General features: G+C 43.9%; 1 long non-coding RNA gene and 1 pseudogene across 1 annotated transcript in view; both read left to right on the forward strand.

Annotated features, from left to right (window-relative positions):
• LOC132216339 (uncharacterized) overlaps nucleotides 1-22,424 on the forward strand; it is a 41,161-nt gene that overhangs the window by 12,034 nt on the left and 6,703 nt on the right. The gene's annotated exons all lie outside the window — the stretch shown is intronic.
• On the forward strand, nucleotides 13,492-16,563 carry LOC132217174 (testis-expressed protein 101-like; annotated as a pseudogene).

Below are 22,424 nucleotides of genomic sequence, written 5' to 3' on the forward strand. Positions count from 1 at the left end.
GTTTGTAAAATCCCTTTGTTTTAGTGTTTCATGACCAGGCAAAAGGGAGAGGGAAAGATGCAAAGGACCAACTGCTCTCACAGCGTGTTCAACCCCATGGATATGGACAAGAACTTGGTAAAGGCCAAGGAAGGGGGAGGGTGGAGGTGGGCAAAGAAGGGAGGGGACTCCTGTAATAATGTCAACATTTAGAAAATTTTAATTAAAAAAAATACTAAAGATTCAAAGATGGTGACTGGCAGGAAGGTAGGGATGGAGAGAGTGTGAGACAGCAAGGGAGTGTTAGAGGAGTGTGTGCACGTGTGTGTGGTGTGTGTGTGTGTATGAGCTAGGGACAGTTAGATTCTGCAGGTCTTCTAAGGGGCTGCCAAACTGGGTAGTCTTAGCCGGCGGAGCCATGCTACCAGCGCAGACACTCTTGGGAGGCCAGTGCGGGCACAGAGACCATGCCATCTTGAGAAACAGAGCTACTTGAGACTAGGATCTTGGTCTTAGCACCACCCAGTCGGGTCTCAGACGCAAACCAGGACCCTGCAGCCACTGGGGACAGAGACTTGTGACCACAGCTACAGACCCACAGACCTCAAGAAGCCAGACATCCAGGCTGCAGATTTCTGTGAGTTACAGAGCCCATCCCCCTCCCCACAAGCTCACAGGCTGTGCCATAGTAACTGATAGACCCACTGCTTGCTCAGGCCTCAGTACTGCTACAGGAATCTTAGCCTGGGAATGCGCGAACACTGGGAACTTGTTCCCTGCAGCAGGGGCTACAGGAATCTTAGCCTAGGAATGTGCAAACATTGGGAACTTGTTCCCCGCAGCACAGGCTCTGGGACCCCCAATTCTGTGGGCGGGAGGCAGCACTAAGTACCTGTGACTTGACTCTGTTTCTTATCACCTGCGCCTGGGATCCCTGATTCCCAGTGCATTCACACTAAGAGTCAGTGACTCCAATTCTTGGTGTATGCGCACACAGAGACCCTGATTCTCAATGCGAGGCTGCGCGAAGCAACAGAGACTCTGATATTGGATTCTTGGGGAATTCTGACTCCTGGAACACGATATGGGGCTCCGATTTTCAACGCACTCCAGGGGGTTCTCGGCTTCAGCATGGTGCAGGTGAGGTCCCTGATTCTAAGTTCGCACAGGAGGCCACACTGAGCACTGGTAACACTGACTCTGAGTGAGCCTGGTTCCCACCAACCCACGACAACCACACATCTTAGTGTCGAGATCTTCAGTGACACTAGGGTGGGGCGAAGCTCCCATGGCACACAGCCCAGGCCCACGGAACTTGACATTTGAACCTTCTGGAGATAGTCAGAATGGGGAGACGACACAATCTCCAGGGGAAGGAAAATAAAGAGTCACAGAGAATGTAAATTAGTGAAATTGAAGCATGCCACATGACAGAAAAAGAATTTAGAGTAATGGCTGTACAATTCATTCACCAGATGGATGAGAAAAATCAACAACCTATGCAAGAATCAGGAAGAAATGAAAAGTGATATAGCTACAATCAAAAACACCATGGATAGTTTCAACAGCAGACTAGAAGAAGCAGAGGGCGAAATTAGTGAGTTAGAAGATAAGGTAGAGAAACAAGTGAAATCTGAACAGCAACTGCAGATAAAAATTAAAAAGCAGGAGGAGAGCCTAAGGGATCTTTGAGACAACATGAAACGAAGCAACATACGCATAATAGGGCTGCCAGAAGGACAAGAAGAGCAGCAAGGATTAGAAAATCTATTTGAAGAAATAATGATAGAAAACTTCCCAGATATTGGGAAGAAAAATATTACACAAGTACAGAGAGTCCCAAACAATATAAATCCAAAAAGGCCCACACCAAGACATGTCATAATAATGATGGCAAATATTCACGACAAAGAGAGAATCTTAAAGGCTGCAAGAGAGAGACAGTTACCTAAAATGGATCCCTCATCAGATTATCAAATGATTTCTCAATAGAAGCACATCAAGCTGGAAGGGAATGGAAGGAGGTATACAAAGTGTTGCAAAGCAAAGGACTGAATCCAAGAATATTCTACCCAGCAAGACTTTCAATCAAAATTGAAGGGGAAATCAGGAGCTTCGCAGACAAAAAAAGGCTAAGGGAGTTTATCACTACCAAGTGAGCAATGCAAGAAATGCTAAAGGGAATGCTGTAAAAAGAAGAAATAAAAAGGTAAGAAAGAACACAGGCACAAAAATAGAATTGACTACAAACAAGTACTTTCAATAATAACTTTAAACGTAAACAGACTAAATGCTCCAATCAAAAGACATTGAGGGGCTGAATGGATAAAAAGACATGACCCATATATATACTGTCTACAAGAGACCCACCTCAGGACAAGGGACTCACACAGACTGAAATGAAGGGATGGAAAAATATCTTTCAGGCAAATGGAAATGAAAAAAAAAAAACTGAGGTAGCAATACTTATATGGACCTCAAAGTGAAGGCCATAACATGAGATAAGGAAGGCCACTTCATAATACTAAAGGGATCGATACAACAAGAGGATATAACCCTGATAAACATATATGGACCCAATGTAGGAGCACCCAAATACATAAAAAAACTCCTGGAAGATATCAAGGGAGAGATCGACAACAGATGGACTTAATTGACATCTTCAGAACATTTCACCCCAAAGTCACAAAATATACATTCTTCTCAAGTGGACATGGGACATTTAAAAAATAGACCACATATTGTGTCACAAGCAAAGTCTCTCCAAATTCAAGAAGATTGAAATAATACCAAACATCTTCTCACACCACAATGGCATAATATTAGAAATAAACTACAATAAAAACAATCCAAAAAAGTCAAACACTTGGAAGCTGAATAGCATGCTAGTAAATAATGATTGGGTTACCAATAAGATCAAAGAAGAAATTAAAAACACCCTGGAAACTAATGACAATAAAAGCACAACAGTCCAAAATCTATGGGACATAATGAAAGCAGTCCTGAGAGGGAAGTTTATAGCTCTACAGGCCCACCTCAAAAAACAAGAAAAAAATGATAGTAAATCATCTAACTCGACAACTCAAAGAATTAGAAAGAGAGCAACAAGAAAAGCCCAGAGTGAGCAGAAGGAAGGAGATAATGAAGATCAGAGCAGAAATAAACAACACAGAGACCAAAAAGACAATACAAAAGATCAATGAAACCAAGAGCTGGGTCTTTGATAGGATAAACAAGATTGATGAACCTCAACACAAACGGGAAAACCAAGATGGCGGCATAGGTAAATACTGGAGTTAGCTGCCTTGAACAACCACTTCAAAAATACAACTAAAAGACTGAACAGACATCGTCCAGAACCACAGGAAGACTGGCTGAGGGGAAATTCTTCAACTAGAAGGAAAGAGAACCGCATACGAGATTCAGAGGAGGGGCAGTGTGGAAAATACAAAGGTGTGGATGTACGCGCGGAGCGGGCTGGTAGCTGAGGGCGCGGTTGTCGTTTTCAATCAGGAGGGAGTCTCAGATTCTGAGCTCCAGTTCTGGGCCAGTCTCTAGGGACCCAGACTCAAACGGGAGAAGCAGGACTGTCTGGCATCGGTCGGAACGCGAGGGCAGCTTTCTCTCTGAGGTTTGCAGCAGTTGCTGGGACTCTGAGAGGCAGAGCCTCTGGGGCCTGGAGTGAGAGCAGCCATAACTGGTCCCTCCACCCGCTCTGTTGATCCCGTACGACCCACCCTGCCCAAGCCCTGAGCAGAGCCATTTGCCAGATAGCCTCAGGCAAAGGCTAGATTAGCACCTCCCTAGAAGACAGAAGTTTTCCCACTGCAGACACAGCTGATTCTCACAGCCAGTTGGCCTGGAGGTCAAATCCTCCTAGTATTAACTACAACAATCAAGGCCTAACTATAACAAGACTGCGCACAAAGACCACTAGGGGGTGCACCAAGAAAGCATAAAAAATGCGGATACAAAGAAACAGGACAAAACTGTCAATGGAGGATATTGAGTTCAGAACCACACTTTTAAGGTCTCTCAAGAACTGTCTAGAAGCCGCCGATAAAGTTATTGAGATCTACAAGAAATCTAATGAGACCCTCGATGTTATGATAAAGAACCAACTAGAAATTAAGCATTCACGGACTGAAATAACAAATATTATACAGACTCCCAACAGCAGATCAGAGGAGCGTAAGAATCAAGGCAAAGATTTGAAATGCGAAGAAGCAAAAAACACCCAACCAGAAAAGCAAAATGAAAAAAGAATCCGAAAATACGAAGATAGTGTAAGGAGCCTCTGGGACAGCTTCAAGCGTACTAATATCAGAATTATAGGGGTGCCAGAAGAAGAGAGAGAGCAAGATATTGAAAACCTATTTGAAGAAATAATGACAGAAAACTTCCCCTACCTGGTGAAAGAAATAGACTTACAAGTCCAGGAAGCGCAGAGAACCCCAAACAAAAGGAATCCAAAGAGGACCACACCAAGACACATCATCATTAAAATGCCAAGAGCAAAAGACAAAGAGAGAATCTTAAAAGCAGCAAGAGAAAGAAACTCAGTTACCTACAAGGGAGTACCCATACGACTGTCAGCTGATTTCTCAACAGAAACTTTGCAGGCCAGAAGGGAGTGGCAAGAAATATTCAAAGTGATGAATGCCAAGAACCTACAACCAAGATTACTTTGTCCAGCAAAGCTATCATTCAGAATTGAAGGTCAGATAAGAGCTTCACAGATAAGGAAAAGCTAAAGGAGTTCATCACCACCAAACCAGTATTATATGAAATGCTGAAAGGTATCCTTTAAGAAGAGGAAGAAGAAGAAAAAGGTAAAGATACTAATTATGAACAACAAATATGCATCTATCAACAAGTGAATCTAAGAATCAAGTGAATAAATAATCTGATGAACAGAATGAACTGGTGATTATAATAGAATCAGGGACATAGAAAGGGAGTGGACTGACTATTCTTGAGGGGCAAAGGGGTGTGGGAGATGCGGGAAGAGACTGGACAAAAATTGTGCACCTATGGATGAGGACAGTGGGGGGGGGTAAGGGCAGAGGGTGGGGTGGGAACTGGGTGGAGGGGAGCTATGCGGGGGAAAAAGAGGAACAAATGTAATAATCTGAACAATAAAGATTTAATAAAATAAAAAGACCACACACACACACACACACACACACACACACACACACACACACACACACAAGATTGATGAACCTGTAGCCAGGCTCACCAAGAAGCAAAGAGAGAGAGGACCCAAATGAATAAAATCAGAAATGAAAGAGGCAAAATAACAACAGACCCCACAGAAATTCAAAGAATTGTTAAAAAATACTATGAACAACTTTACTCCAACACACTAGCCTGCCTGCAGGGAAGGCGAGTCCCTTCTTGGGATTAGCTGAGAGTGTGTCTGAGGGGAGATCCAGGTTCCTCACCCTCTTCCCTCATCCTTAGGAGGCCTGGGCAGTCCTGACCTTTGCACTCGGCAGTGTGCTCATGTCCACCATCAAGGGGCTCTAGACAACCTGGAGGAAATGGACATATTCCTAGAAAAATACAACCTTCCAAAACTCAATCAGGAAGATTCTAAAAATCTCAATAGGCCAATAATTATGGAAGAAATTGAAGCAGTCATCAAAAGCTCCCAGCAAAAAAAGGTCCAGGGCCAGATGGCGTCACAGGGGAGTTTTACCAAACATTCAAAGAAGAACTAAAACCTATCCTCCTCAAACTATTTCAAAAAATTCAAGAGGAAGGAACACTTCCAAGCTCATTCTATGAAGCTAGGATCACCCTAATACCAAAACCAGATAAAGACAACACAGTGAAAGAGAATTATAGGCCAATATCCCTCATGAACATAGATGCCAAAATACTCAACAAAATTCTAGCAAATAGGATCCAGCAATATATCAGAAAGATCATCCACCATGACCATGTAGGATTTATCCCGGGGATGCAAGGATGGTACAATATTCGCAAATCAATAAACATGATACATCACATAAACAAATCGAGAGATAAAAATCACATAGTCATATCAATTGATGCAGAAAAAGCATTTGACAAAATCCAACACCCTTTTTTGATAAAAACTCTCAGCAAGGTAGGAATAGAAGGATCATACCTCAACATAATAAAAGCCACAGCCAACATCATACTCAATGGACAAAAGCTAAAACCATTCCCTGTAAGAACAGGAGCAAGACAGGGATGCCCCCTCTCACCAGTCCTGTTCAACATAGTACTGGAAATACTAGCCGTTGCGATCAGACAAGAAGAAGAAATAAAAGGCATCCAAATTGGAAAAGAAGAAGTAAAACTGTCCTTATTTGCAGATGACATGATACTGTACATAGAGAACCCTAAAGACTCCATCAAAAAATTTTTAGACTTAATAAATAAATTCGGCAATGTAGCTGGATACAAAATTATTCCAAGAAATCTATGGCATTTCTTTACACCAATAGTGAACTTACAGGAAGAGAGACTAAAAAAGCAATCCTATGTACCATCGCACCAAAAAAATTAAGATACCTAGGAATAAACTTAACTAAGGAGGTAAAAGACTTATATGTGAAAATCTACAGGTTACAGAGAAAAGAGTTAGAGGAAGACATAAACAGATGGAAGAACATACGGTTTTCATGGATTGGTAGAATCAACATCATAAAAAATGTCCATACTACCCAAAGCAATCTATAGATTCAATGAAATCCACATTAAAATACCAACAGCATAGTTCACAGATCTAGAATGGACGTTCCAAAAATTCATCAGGATTTAAAAAAGACCTTGAATAGCTGCAGCAATCCTAAGAAAGAAGAACAAAGTAGGTGGGTTCTCAATACCAGATATCAAACTGTATTACAAAGCCACTGTTCTTAAAAGAGCTTGGTACTGGCACAAGAACAGACATATAAATCAATGAAATAGAATAGAGAACCCAGAAATCGATCCAACCCACTATGCCCAATTAATATTTGACAAAGGAGGCAAGAGTATACAATGGAGTCAATATAGTCTCGTCAATAAATGGTATTGGGAAAACTGGACAGATACATGCAAAAAGATGAAACTAGATCACCAACTCACACCATACACAAATATAAACTGAAAATGGATAAAGGACTTAAATGTACGACAGGGAACCATAAAAATTCTAGAAGATTCCAAAGGCAACAAAATCGCAGACATATGCCGAAGCAATTTCTTCACTGATACTGCTCCTAGGGCAATGGAAACTAAAGAGAAAATAAACTAATGGGACTACATCAAAATAAAGAGCTTTTGCACAGCAAAGGAAACCATCAACAAAAAAACAAGAAAGCCCACTGCATGGGAGAACATATTTGCCAATGTTATCACTGATAAGGGTTTAATCTCCAACATTTACAGGGAACTCTTGCAACTTAACAAAAGGAAGATAAACAACCCAATCAAAAATGGGCCACCGACCTAAATAGACACTTTTCGAAAGAGGACATACAGAAAACCGAAAGACATATGAAAACACGCCCAAAGTCACTAATTATACGAGGGATGCAAATCAAAACGACAATGCGGTATCATCTCACACCTCTCAGAATGGCTATCATCAACAAATCAACAAACAACAAGTGTTGGAGAGGATGTGAAGAAAAAGGAACCATTTTGCACTGCTGGTGGGAATTCAGACTGGTGCAGCCACTGTGGAGAACAGTATGGAATTTCCTCAAAAAACTAAAAATGGAACTCCCATTTGACCCTGTGATCCCACTTCTAGGAATGTATCCCAAGAAACCAGAAACACCAATCAGAAAGGATATATCCACCCCTATGTTCATAGCAGCACAATTCACCATAGCTAAGATTTGGAAACAGCGTAAGTGCCCATCAGCAGATGAGTGGATTAAAAAAGAGTGGTACATCTACACAATGGAATACTACACTGCAGTAAAAAGAAGGAATTCTTGCCATTTGCAACAGCATGGATGGAACTGAAGAGCATTATTCTAAGTGGAATAAGCCAGTCAGATTAGGATAAATACCACATGATCTCACTCATTTGTGGAATATAGAGAACAATGTAGACTGATGAACAGGGAAAGACCAGGACAGAGAAGCAGCGATCAGACTGTCAATCTCCAGGGGGAAAGTAGGGGAAGGTGGGAGTAAGGCCGGGAGATTAACCAAAAAACTTGTGTGCATACATATAAGCCAAACCAATGGACAAAGACAAAGGGGGGATGAGAGCATGAGTGGGGGGTTGTGGATTAAATGGGAGATGAGGACATATTTGTAATACCTTAACCAATAACGAAATTGAAGATTAAAAAAAATACTAAAGTGGCCCCGCCAGGATGGCTCAGTGGTTGAGCATCAACCTGTTAACCAGGTGATCACAGTTTGAATCCCAGTCAGGACATGTGCCCAGGATGCAGGCTCGATCCCCATTAGGGGGTGTGCAGGAGGCAGCCAATTAGTGATTCTCTCTCATCATTGATGTTCCTCTCGCTCTTTCTCTCCCTTCCTCTCTTTTAAAATATTTAAATATAGTATTTTAAAATATATTTTAAAAAATACTAAAAGGAATAAGTAAAATAAGTGTAAAAAACCAACAGAATCCATTTTATTTCCTGACAGTAGACTCCGCATCAGAAGCCCAACCAGCTCCCCTGTCAGAGTATCAGAGAAGTGTGAGAAGACAGCCATGCATCTCTCCATTTAGGATGAAAATGAGGCTCAGGGAACTCCTCAAAGGTGCAGGGTCGGTTAAAACCACCCAGCTGCCCTACCTGGTTTGGCTCAGTGGGTAGAGCGTGGGCCCGAAGACTGAAAGGTCTCGGGTTCAATCTGGACAAGAGCACATACCTCCATTGCAGGCTTAATACCCAGCCCTGGTCGGACATGTGTGGGAGGCAACCAATTGATATGTCTCTCTCACATCAATGTTTCTCTCTCTGTCTTTCCCTCTCCCTTCCACTCTCTCTAAAAATCAATGGAAAAATATCCTTGGGTGAGGATTATCCAAGAAACATTTTTTAATAACTAAAGAAATAAAACCACCAGCCTTGGGGACATTTTCAGAGTGGGAGTTTCCCTGCCACATTCACACGTGACCATATTTATCTCCTCCAAAAGGCTTCCCTACCCTGGCTCAAAGTTCAAGTAACACTGGAAACATTGCTCATTTTCTAGACCAGAAAGGCCTGGAGCCCTCATTTACTTGTTATGAAATACTTCCCTTCCTCTGAGCCTCAGTTTCCTCACTTGCAAAATGCACATCACAATCCCTTTCTCTCAGGACAATGTGAGTTCCATATATTCAGAGCTTTGAGCTGGTGTGGCAACTCTACTGTCAGCAGGCTCTCTGTGAAAGCCACCTCACCCTGGTGTGAATCCATGGGCCATTTGTTTACCATAGTGAACAAAGAATAAAATACTTAGGAATGGATTTAGCAAAAGAAATTTAAAAATCTTATCTGCAAACTACAGCAAATGGTTGAAAGATTTTAAAGAAGACCTAGCCCAGTTGGCGTGGCTCCGTGGTTGAGCATCAAACTATGAACCAGGAGGTCATGGTTTGATTCCCAGTCAAGGAACATGCCCAGGTTGCAGGTTCAATCACCAGTGTGGGGCGTGCAGGAGGCAGCCGATCAATGATTCTCTCTGAGCATTTGTGTTTCTTTTTCTCTCTTCCTCTCCCTTTCTTTCTCTGAAATTAATAAAAACTTTTTAAAAAGTAAAAAAGAAAGATAAAAGTAGACTTACTATATAACCCCCAAATCCCACTTGTAGATATATACTCAGGTTAGTAGGGAAAACTCTGTTTTCCTCTTGTGCTTCTCTCTTATTCTCATGCAATTACCCCACCCAGCACTTTTTAAAAATATATATTTTATTGATTTTTTACAGAGAGGAAGGCTGAGGAATAGAGAGAAACATCGATGATGAGAGAGAAACATCAATCAGCTGTCTCCTGCATACTCCCTATTGGGGATGTGCCCACAACCAACTTACATGCCCTTGACTGGAATCGAACCTGGGACCCATCAATCCTCAGGCCGAGGCTCTATGCCCTGAGTCAAACTGGTTAGGGCCCCACTCAGCACTTTTGACACCATAGCTGTAAAGTTTTTCTCATACCAAACAATTCTATAACACCGGCTGGGTGTCCTTTAATTTAACTCCAGTCTGACACTAGCTACCTGGACATAGTATCAGATTCCACAGGCTAAGGGCTCAGTCCCTCAAGACTTCAGATGCCAATCACAAGCCCAGGTGGTCACCTGTGCTTCTGGCCAATAGGCTATAAATCAGAGGTTCCCATGACCCCTAGTTGGGTTTAAGTTATTTGCTAGAGCAGCTCACAGAACTTGGGGAAGCAGTTTACTTACATTTACCAGTTTATTATAAAAAGGATATGAGAGCCCTAGCCAGTTTGGCTCAGTGGATAGAGCATCGGCCTACAAACCAAAGGGTCCCAGGTTTGATTCTGGTCAAGGGCATGTACCTTGGTTGCAGGCTTCTCCCCAGCCTGAGCCCTAACAGGGCTCCTTCAGGAGGCAACCAATTGATGTGTTTCTCTCACATCGATGTTTCTGTCTTTCCCTCTCTCTCCCACTCCCCCTATAAATCAATGGGAAAATATCCTTGGTGAAGATTAACAACAACAACAAAAATAGAAAATAATTTTTTTTAAAAAGGATATGATAAAGGATACAGATGAGCATCCAAATGGAAGACATGGGCTTTATGAGAGAAAGTGCGGGGCTTCCATGCCCTCTCCCAGTGAGACATTCTCCCAGCCCTAACATATGTTCACCTCCCAGAAGCTTCACAAACCCTGTACTTCTGGGACTTTTATGGAGGCTAAATCACATATAGGCATGGTCCATCATACATTCCATTCCCAGGCCCTCTCCCCTTCCTGGAGATTGGGGTTGGGGCTGAAGATTGCGAGCCTCTAATCATGGCTTGGTCTTTCTGGTGACCAGTCCTCTTTCAGGAGCCACCAAGAGTCACTGAGGTAAAAAGAACATATTCCCATTACCCAGAACATTCCCAGATATTTAGGAGCTCTGTGCCAGGAACTGGGGATATCTGATGGGAAAATTAGCAGTGGTGTATCCATACAATAAATACTCACATAAATATTATTCAACAATTTAAAAATTTAAAAGAGCCTGGCTGGCATGGCTCAGTGGTTGAGCATCTATGTATGAACCAGGAGGTCACGGTTTGATTCCCAGTCAGGGGCAGGCCCGGGTTGCTGGCTCGATCCCCAGTAGAAGGTATGGAGGATGCAGCCGATCAATGAGTCTCTCTAATCACTGATTTTTATAGTTCTCTCTCCCTCTCCCTTTCTCTCTCAAATAAATAAAAATATATTATTTATAAAAATAAAAAGAATAAAATGCCTTGGCCAGTGTGGCTCAGTTGGTTTGGGCATCATCCATGCATCTAAGGTTGCTGGTGCGATTCCCAGTCAGGGCACATGCCCAAGTTGCAGGTTCAATCCCCAGTAAGGAGCGTGCAGGAGGCAGCCAATGGGTGTTTCTCTCTCATATTAATATTTCTCTCATTCTCTCCTTTTCTCTTCCTCTCTCTCTCTAACAAATCAATAAAATATATTTTAAATGACATAATCATACATGCCACATGAATAAACCTGAAGACATCATGCTAAGTGAAAGAAAACAGGCACCAATACAACATGTGCTATGATTCCATTTATATAAAATGTCCAAAAGAGGCAAGTCTATAAAGACAAAGTCGACCAGTGCTTGCCAAACCCTGGAAGGTGGGAAGTGGAGACCTAATGACAGGCACTGGCTTTCTCTTGCAGGTAATGTAGCAGTTCTAAAATTGATTCTGGTGATGACTGCACAACTATGAATAGACCAAAGATCATTGAATTGTATGCCTTAAATCAATAAATTGTGTGACATGTCAATTCCGTTACTATAAAGCTGTTCAAACAATCTGGGAGGTGGAAACATTTGTGATCTTATTCCCCAGCATATGTTTTTAATTCGGGTCAAATAAAATCTTATAAAATGTGTCCACAATAAATAAATGAATGAAAATAAAAAACTGGGAAGCCGTTCCTAAAAGCGGTTTTGCATTTTACAATGGACTTGGCAGAGGCCCACATGGTATCCCCTCCCCTGGCTTTATGGGTGGTCTCTCACTGTGCCCTGTGAGGAGGGGGTCCTCATTTTTCAGCCTGTACAGGAACCTTAGAATCCAGGCCTGCTTCTTGCATTTTCTGGCTAGAACAACTTTGCGGAAAGATTTTAACTGCTCTGGCCCTGTCTTCTCATCTATAAAATGAAAACACCACTAATTTCGATCCATAGTTTTGTTACCGGATTTAAACCAGAAAACATATACTAAGAATTAAAAGCTCCCTGGCCAGTGTGGCTCAGTTGGTTAGACCATTGTTCCCATACACCAAGAGGTGGCAGGTTTGATTTCCAATCAGGGCACATACGCAGGTTGCGGGTTTAATCGATGATTGATGTTCTCACATCTCTCTCTCTCTCTCTCTCTCTCTCTCTCTCTCTCTCTCTTCCTTTCTCTCTAAAATCATTAAACATATCTGTGGGTGAAGATAAAAAAATGTTCAAAGGTCCAAATGGAAAGTTTGGAGTTTTAAAGTAGGATGATGTAAATTAAAAACTCACTGGAGATACTCAAAAGCAGATCTGAACTAGCAAAAAAAAAAAATGTTGGCAAACTTGATAAGTGAATAAAAGTATCCAATCTGAAAAGAAGAAGGAAGAAAAAATGAACAGAACCTCAAAAACCTGTGGGACACCATCAACAGAACAACATACACATAATGGAAGTACTAGAAGGAAAAGAGAGGAAAGGGCATCTGGCATTTTAAGGGTACTGGCATCTTAACAGTGTTGTCTCCTCACCACACACATGGATATCTTTCCACTGATTTAGGTCATTTTCTATTTCTTTCTACAATGTTCTGTATACATCCAACAGGTGGATTTTGTGATATGTAAATTATACTTTGATAAAGCAAGATGAAAAACAAGACAAAAGGCAAGTTTCTTGGGTACTTACACTGGGTCACATGATCTGGATCATATTCAGGCAGCAGGAAAGATGGACATGGCGTTTTTTCTCTTCCAGGCATTAAAGGTTCTTAATACTAACCACAAAGACCTAGGCATCTCTCCTGGGGTTTATCTATTTACGTCCTGCATCACCCTCATGAATTTTCATCATTTCCTATCAAGCTAAGAGAACTGGGCACACCTCCTCTCTTGTTGCTCCAAGCCTGCCTCCTTCACCCCAGCTTACTCGCTCTGCTCCTGAGTGCACCCCAGGTGGGCCTGGGTGGGGTCTGATGGCCTCTTCCCCTGGGCTGTGAATATATGTGATTAGATACTGCTGTCCATCTGGTCTGTGCAGTGGTGGGTGCCTTGCATGGGGTCATCTCATACTATGTAAGGTGTGGTGTCCCTCCCTCACCAATGATGTGACCAGAACAACATGGCTATTTCCTTTACAATCCTACCAGGACTATGGAAAGAGTGGAGTCAGTCCTGGACAGGTAGGTAGGTCAGTAGGTAGAGCATCTTCCTCATACCTCAAGGGCACATACAAGACTCAATTAATGAATGCATAAATAAGTGGAACAACAGATTCACCTCTCTCTCTCTCTCTCTCTCTCTCTCTCTCTCTCTCTCTCTCTCTCTCTCAATAAATAAAATTTTATTTAAAAGAGTAGTGGAGCCAATGGTTAACTTCTTTGGCAACCATCAGACTTCCACCCTCCTCCTAGAAGTCTGTTGTGACTCACTGTTTCTGCTACCAGACCCCACACTGAAAAGAGAAAAAGGAAAAAACTGACTTCTTTCTCTCCTCCCCTCTGCCTCTGCATAGGTTGAACGTCAACCTATAAACCAGGAGCGAGAATCATCAATCAGGATGTCTCCTGCATGCCCCCCACAGGGGGTCATGCCTAAAACCAGGGCATGTGCCCTGAACCGCAATCCGACCATGACCTCCTTGTTCATAGGTCCATGCTCAACAAATGAGCCACATCCACCAGGCGTGAGCTGTAATATTAACACAGTGCCCAACATTGTGGTAAGAATTTGTCCTCAAAGAATCTCACACAGTCCTAGTGGAAGTACTAACAGTTCACCATCCTATATAATAAAAGCCCAATATGCTAAGTGTCCAATCGTCCAGTCAACCAATCAAAACATAATATGCAAATGATATGCATACGCTGGCTATGATGTGCACTGACAACTAGGGCAGATGCTCCGACTGGTAGGTTAGCTTGCTGGTGGGGTCTGGTCCACAGGACTGAGAGTTGAGACTTGTGACAATGGGGCACTGTGTCAGGAATCCCTGATGATGGTCAAATTCAGTAAAATGAGAAGGGCCGGTCAGGTTGTGTGGGAGGAAGGTGATGGCATCCATGTCAGTGCTGTTCCCCTCTCCCTGGGGCCTAACGTGAGGCCCGCTGTCCCCCTTCCTTCTCTCTGCACTCGTAACAGAGGCCAAGAGGGCACTTCTGGCCGCAAAGGGTGGCAGCACCAAAGAGATACCGCAATAATGTTCGTTCAGCACTCCCCACAGCCCAGCATAAAGGTGGGCTCCTACCGCAGTTACTGTGAGCACTCCTTCTGCAACAACAGGAAGAACATCCCTGAGATATGGAATCCAGAGGTGATCCCAGGTACATCGGGAGGGGAGAGAGAAACACAGGCACCCTGGAAGGCAATGGCTGTCTTCCTCCTTCTTGTCCTTTTCTCCCCACAGCTTATCATCGCTTGTGAATTTTCCAATGCGGTTCGCATTCAGCATTGTTTTGTACTAATTTCTGGGGTCCAGAGTAGTGGTTATACCATTGTATGCTCTCCATAGTGTGGCCCTGGCATCTCACCTACCCACCCACCCACCAGACACCTCTTTTTGTGTTCCTACCTGGCTTAGGCCCAAGCGGGCCACACACAAAAGGACCTCAGACCTTAGCTTGTCTTTCTTTTTCTAAATTGTTACCTTGGGGTCTCAATGCTGCTCAGAAGAGAGGGATATCAGTGAAGGCTGGGATATACATTGGGTTTTGTGTCATTAAACAAGATGTCTGTAAAGATTTCTGAACAAGGAGATGGCGTTAACCTAACAATTATCGCTTCCTGGCTGCCACCTGATCATAGCCTGCTTCCCCTTTGGCCTATCTTTTCAGCTCACTTCTTTCTCTTCCCTCTCTTATCTATTGTGTTCTAAATGAGGCTGGTATTCAAAATAGTTGAAAATGGTTCTGGCCAATCAGAATGGACACAGTTATAAAAGCCACTCCATCACTACCAGTACCTCACAGTTAAATATCAACACTACAATTTCTTACAGTTCCCCATATTCACCAAGTTGGCTCACAGCTCCAGGCCTTTGTCCTTACTGTTTCCTTTGCTAACCCATCAAACCCCGCATTTTCACAAAGCTAACCTCTATTCATCATCTCAACTCAGATATCCACTCCCTAAAAACACAAAATTCTTTTAGGTAGTTGGGTCTTCCTTTAATTTTTTGCTCTTATACCTAAGACACAGTGCCTATTGAGTTGTATTGAATTATTTACATCTCTTTCTCCTTCTAGACCACTGGTTCCCAATCTGTGGGTCCAGACCCTTTGGGGGTCGAACGACCCTTTCACAGGGGTCGCCTAGGGCCATCAGAAAACACATGTATTATTACATATTGTTTTTGTCATTATCACTGTGCTTTAATTATGTTTCATTTGTAACAATGAAATTGGGAATCACCACAACATGAGGAACTGTATCAAAGGGTCATGGCATTAGGAAGGTTGAGAACTGCTGTTCTAGACAATGATCCTAGATGGAAATAAGCACAGAGTTTGAAAGTCATGTTGGTTGGGGTTCTGACAGCCAAGAAAATCAGTTGGGAAAGAGTGGGGAGGTGGCAGTAATAGGCCTTGATTAGAGTGGTATCAACACGAAAGACATGGGGAAGACAAGGCAGTAAGGAGAGAACTCCAAAAGCAGGACGTACTCTTAAATTGTTCCTCTCTTTCCCCCCTCCAGCTCCCAATATGTCAACAACCTTCCACTGTCCAACCTGTTTAGCTTTTGGGGCCTGTTTGAGTGTGCCTTCTCTTTCCTGTTCCATTGATACATCTCAATGCTATCAAGGAAAACTTCAGGTTGCTAGAGGTATACTGAACATCTGATGGTTTCAGAGACTGGAAAACTCGACATCTGAGTGCATCCCAAGAGGTTCTGACACTCAGGGATCCAGGAATGAGGAGGGACTGGATTCCTCTCTGGTTTTCTAAAACATCTGTGTGTCTCCTCATCCTTCCTTGTTCCATAGGAGACATTGACTCAACTTTGGAGGTCAAAGGCTGTACATCTGTACCTCACTGTGTACTAATGTCTGGGATATTCACAAGTGGACCCATGTGGGTAAAGGAAATGTGTCCATACCAATTATCTTATTCAATCCCGAAAGGTTGAAAATGGGGCCACCACTTGGCTTCCCATTTCAGTTGGGAGGTTTGGGCTATTGCTGCTGCTATTGCTATAATCACTCCACAATGTTCCTGGGGAGACATCTGTCTGGAGTCAAGGACACCTCCTTGGACTGGGAGCCTTCTACTGCTGGTCACAAAATGATGAGCAGGTGGAGACTTGAAGAACAGAGAGTTCCTATGGATGTGTTTGACATTTCTAATAAAGTTTCTGCTCTGCTTTGTATATACCCCCAGACTCAAAGTGAATTTTAGTGCTGAGAGGGCCTTTAAATGTATCTCCTCTAACCCACAACTTTGGCAGAAAGGGAATCACAGATCTGGAAAACTTGAGTGAGTTTCACACATTACATAGCTATGGGCAGAGCTAAGACCAGAGCTTTGATATTTTGACCTAAGTCTGGTTTTCCTTTCACTTAATAGGCTACCTTCTCTTGGGAGCTGAACAAATGACTAGCATTGATCTCAGGAGCACTCCCAGCCCAATCTTAATGCCAAAGTAGGCTGTTTGGGGTTCTAGTATTTTTCTGGGAGGTATGCAAGAAAGAGAAAAATAAGACTCCAAATTCTTCAATTATCATGGGCCCCATTTCCCTATGTCCTATCTGTTCCTTGCCCACTTTACATAATTCCATCCTTTATCTGCCACCTACTTAATGGCTCTTCAGTGGACAGAGGAAATTTAGGAGGGAACTGGGTCTGAAGCTTAGAGGAGAGGGTGATATTTTTAGATTCTCATACTTATTTATTTATTTACTTACTAGAGGTTTGGTGCATGAAATTCATGCATGGGGGTAGGGGCCCCCTCAGCCTGGCCTGTGCACTCTCGCAATCTGGGATCCCTCAGGGGATTTCCAACTGTCATCCTAAACCAGCAGTTGGACATCCCTCTCGCAAACTGGGACCGCTGGTTCCTAACCACTCACCTGCCTGCTTGTTCCTAACCACCCGCCTGCCTTCGCGCCTGATTACTCCTAACCACTCTGCCTCCCTGGCTGGTTGCCCTTAACGTCTCTGCCTGCCTTCTTAATTGCCCCTAACTACTCTGCCTGCCTGTTCACCCCTAACCTCTCACCTGCCTACCTGCTTGCCTGATCACCCCTAACTGCTCTGCCAACCTGCCTACCTGATTGCCCCTAACCGCTAGCCTGCCTGCCTGCTCAGTGCATGTCATAGTGACCAGTCATTCCAATGTTTGGACAGTAACTGCCCCCCACTCCCTCAGCCTGATCGACCTTCACTGCCTCCGTGTGCTGACTTGATTGCTCCTGCATGCTGACTTGATTGCCCCTAACTACCCTCCCTGCTAACCTGGACACCCCTAACTGCCCCCGCTGCATATTACCCTTTTATTATATAGGATTACTCAAAAATACATAAACTATCTTTTTTTCCAGATTAACATTTTTTAAAATTAAATCTTTATTGTTCAGATTATTACAGTTGTTCCTCTTTTCCCCCCCATAGCTCCGCTCCACCCGGTTCCCATCCCATACTCTGTCCTTACCCCCCCTCCCCACTGTCCCCATCCATAGGTGTATGATTTTTGTCCAGTCTCTTCCCGCATCTCCCACACCCCTTTACCCCCCAAGAATAGTCAGTCCACTCTCTTTCTATGTCCCTGATTCTATTACATTCACCAGTTCATTCTGTTCATCAGATTATTTATTCACTTGATTCTTAGATTCACTTGTTGATAGATGCATATTTGTTGTTCATAATTAGTATCTTTACCTTTTTCTTCCTCTTCCTCTTCTTAAAGGATACCTTTCAGCATTTCATATAATCCTGGTTTGGTGGTGATGAACTCCTTTAGCTTTTCCTTATCTGTGAAGCTCTTTATCTGACCTTCAATTCTGAATGATAACTTTGCTGGACAAAGTAATCTTGGTTGTAGGTTCTTGGCATTCATCACTTTGAATATTTCTTGCCACTCCCTTCTGGCCTGCAAAGTTTCTGTTGAGAAATCAGCTGACAGTCGTATGGGTACTCCCTTGTAGGTAACTGAGTTTCTTTCTCTTGCTGCTTTTAAGATTCTCTCTTTGTCTTTTGCTCTTGTCATTTTAATGATGATGTGTCTTGGTGTGGTCCTCTTTGGATTCCTTTTGTTTGGGGTTCTCTGCGCTTCCTGGACTTGTAAGTCTATTTCTTTCACCAGGTAGGGGAAGTTTTCTGTCATTATTTCTTCAAATAGGTTTTCAATATCTTGCTCTATCTCTTCTTCTGGCACCCCTATAATTCTGATGTTGGTACGCTTCAAGCTGTCCCAGAGGCTCCTTACACTATCTTCGTATTTTTGGATTCTTTTTTCATTTTGCTTTTCCGGTTGGGTGTTTTTTGCTTCTTCATATTTCAAATCTTTGACTTGATTCTTGCGATCCTCTAGTCTGATGTTGGAACTCTGCATAACATCCTTTATTTTAGTCAGTGTATTCTTAATTTCTAGTTGGTCCTTTTTCATAACCTCAAGGGTCTCACTAGATTTCTTGAGGATCTCACTACATTTATCGGCAATCTCACCAGACTTTTTGAGTGTCTTACTAAATTTATTGGCAGTTTCTAGAAAGTTCTTGAAAAACCTTAAAAGTGTGGTTTTGAACTCTATATCCAGTAGTTTGCTTTCCTCCATTTCTGTCATTTGTGACCTGTTTCTTTTTCTCTGCATTTTGGCTGCTTCCCTGTGTTGGTAGAGTGGCTAGGTGTCCTATAGGGCCCAGTGGCTTAGCCTCCCCAATTACCTGAGTTGGACACTCTTGGTGCACCCCTTTGTGGGCTTTGTGCACAGTCTTGTTGTAGTTAATCCTTGATTGTTGTAGGTATCACTGGGAGGAATTGACCTCCAGGCCAATTGGCTGTGAGAATAAGCTGTGTTTGTGGGAGAACGTCTGTGCTGGAGACACCCCTCCAGGGCAAGACTTCCTTCAGTGGGGCTTTGGTGCTCACTGAGTCTGCCCCCTGAGTGTGTCCTTTATGGATCTGAAGAGCTGCAATCTGGATGGTCCCACTCTGACCACCGGGCACACTGGCTCCTGGATCTCTAAGGAGGTGCTAATCAAGCCTCTGCCTGAGGCTACCCAGCAGGAGCTACAGAGAGATCTGCAGATTATGCTTCTTTGTTTGGGATTTGGAGGTGCCCAGATGAGGCCCCGCTATGAAGCAATGCAAGCTGCTGTGGTGCCTTGGGCCTTCTTTTGGAAGTTCTGGGTCTCTCTGACCCAGCTGCAGTTTGTTAGGTAATTTTCCGATTGCAAAGGGCCAGGCCTTTCATATGCAAAAGCCTGTGTGCACCGCTTGGGTGGGACGGGGTCTCAGGGAATCAACAGGGTGGAGTAAACAGCTATGGCAGATCCTCAGTCCTACCCTAAGAAGCACCGCATCTCAGTGTCTGGGTAATCGCTGCAAGCACTTCTGAGAGAAAGCCACCCTCGAGTTCTGACCAATGCCAGACAGTCCAGTTCCTCCCATATGAATCTGGATCCCTAGAGACTCACCTGGAACTGGAGTTCAGAGCAATCAGGAGCTTGAGACTCCCTTCCGATTGAAAAAGGCAACCGTGTCCTCAGTTGCCAGCCCTTTCTGTGAGCGCCTTCGTACCTCTGCACTTTACTTCCGCACCTCCTTTGAGTCTCAGTGTGCTTTTCTCTTTCCTTCTAGTTGTAGAATTTCCACTCAGCCAGCCTTCCTGTAGTTCTGGATGATGTCCATTCCGTCTTTTAGTTGTATTTTTGAAGTGGTTGTGTGAGGCAGCAATCTCTGGTGTTTACCTATGCCGCCATTATGGTTTCTCCCCATATTTTTTATTTCAGTCAATGTATGCTTAATTTCTAATTGGTCCTTTTTCATATCCTCGAGGGTCTCACAAAATTTATCTTGGTTTCTCCTCTACATAAACTATCTTGTTGTAAAAGACTTTGAGCTCTTTACTCCATTTCTTGTGAGAATAAGATCATTCTCAGCAATTGGACTATCATCATTCCAGAAAATATTGACAGCACTCCAAAGGGGTGCAGAGGCACCCTGCAGATGGACTTCAAAGACATCAACATAGAACTCAGTCTCCCTGGAAAGAAAAGAGGTTCTGGGTTGACAAATGTTGGGGATATAAAAATTGGTCACCATTCATACTATCTCCATCATGTACAGAACATGATTAAGGGTCTTAAACTGGGCTTTCATTACAAGACTAGAGGCTTGGTGCACAAAATTCATGCGCGGGGGGGGGGGGGTCCCCTCAGTCAAGCATGCACCCTCTCCAATCTGGGACTCCTTGGGGGATGTCTGACTCCCGGTTTAGGCTCATACCTGGGGATCGGACATAATCCAGCAGTTGGACATCCCTCTTACAATCCTGGACCGCTGGCTTCTAATCGCTTACCTGCGTGCCTGCCTAGTCGGCCCTAACTGCCACCCCCTGCCAGGGTGATTGTGCCTCATTGACTCTGCGTGCCGGCCTGATCGCCCCAACTGGCCCCTCTGCCAGCCTGGTCACCCCTAACTGCCCCCAGCTTCTGGCCAGGTCACCCCCACTGCCCCCTCCATGTCTGCCTTGTCACTCCTTACTGCCCCCCCGCTGGCCTGGTTGCCCCAAAGTGACCCCCATGAGCCTAGTCACCCCACAGTGCCAGACTAATCACCCCCAACTGGCTTCTCTCAGGCCTGGTCACCCCCAATTGCACCCCTGCCCTAGCTGGCCTGTTCACCCCTACTGCCCCAATGCTGGCCTGGTTGCCTCTTACTGCCCCCACGCCTGACTGGTCTCCCCTAACTGACCTACCCCACAACAGCCTGGTCACCCCTCATGGCCTCCCTGCCAACCTAACTGCCTCTGCGTGCTGGCCTGATCACCCCTAAGTGGCCCTCTGCCAGCCTGGTCACCCCTAACTTCCCCCAGCTGCCGATCGGTTGCCTCCCACACGTGTTCGACCAGGCCTGGGTATCAAGCCTGCAATGGAGGTATGTGCTCTTTTCCAGATTGAACCCTAGACCCTTCAGTCCTCGGGCCCACGCTCTATCCACTGAGCCAAACCAGGTAAGGCAGCTGGGTGGTTTTAACTCACCCTGTGCCCTTGAGCAGTTCCCTGCACCTCATTTTCCTCCTTAGTGAAGAGTCCATGACTGTCTTCTCACACTTATCTGAGCCTCTGACAGGCGAGCTGGTTGGGCTTCTGATATGGTGTCTACAGTCAGGAAATAAAATGGATTCTATTTTTTTAAAACTTATTTTATTTATTCATTTTAGTATTATTTTTTAAATATTTTTATTGATTTTAGAGAGGAAGGGAGAGGGAGAGCGAGAGAAACATCAATGATGAGAGAGAATCACTGATTGACTGTCTCATGCACATCCCGTAGTGGGGATCAAGCCTGCATCTTGGGCATATGTCCTGACTGGGAATCAAACTGTGATCTCCTGGTTCACAGGTCAATGTTCAACCACTGAGCCATGCTGGCAGGGCCACTTTGGTATTTTTTTAATTAAAAAATTTTAATGTTGACATTATCGCAGGTGTCCCCCTCCCCTCTTTTCTTACCTCCACCCTCCCACTTCCTTGGCCTTTACCAAGTTATTGTCCATATCCATGGGGTTGAACATCCTGTGAGAGCAGATCGTCCCTTTCATCTTTACCTCTCCCTTTTGCCTGGTCATGAAATACTAAAACAAAGGGATTTTACAAACATCTTTGCCTCATTTGAGATGCATTTTAAGCTATTGAGACTCAGGGACATGAAGCCATGAGCCAATGTCCCGTGGTTTCAGCTGAGAGATAATCTTGAACTTTATGCTCTCAGGCTTAGGAACACACATGCACGGCCCTGGGGAGGTTGATTCTTATCTGGTTGCAGGGGGTGGTGTGAGGGAACCATGTTGTATAAGAAGGCGACAGGGCTGACGTTCATCAGTCACGGGAAGGCCAGC

The sequence above is a fragment of the Myotis daubentonii genome, chromosome 15 (assembly GCF_963259705.1).
Source record: "Myotis daubentonii chromosome 15, mMyoDau2.1, whole genome shotgun sequence".
Classification (NCBI taxonomy): domain Eukaryota; kingdom Metazoa; phylum Chordata; class Mammalia; order Chiroptera; family Vespertilionidae; genus Myotis; species Myotis daubentonii.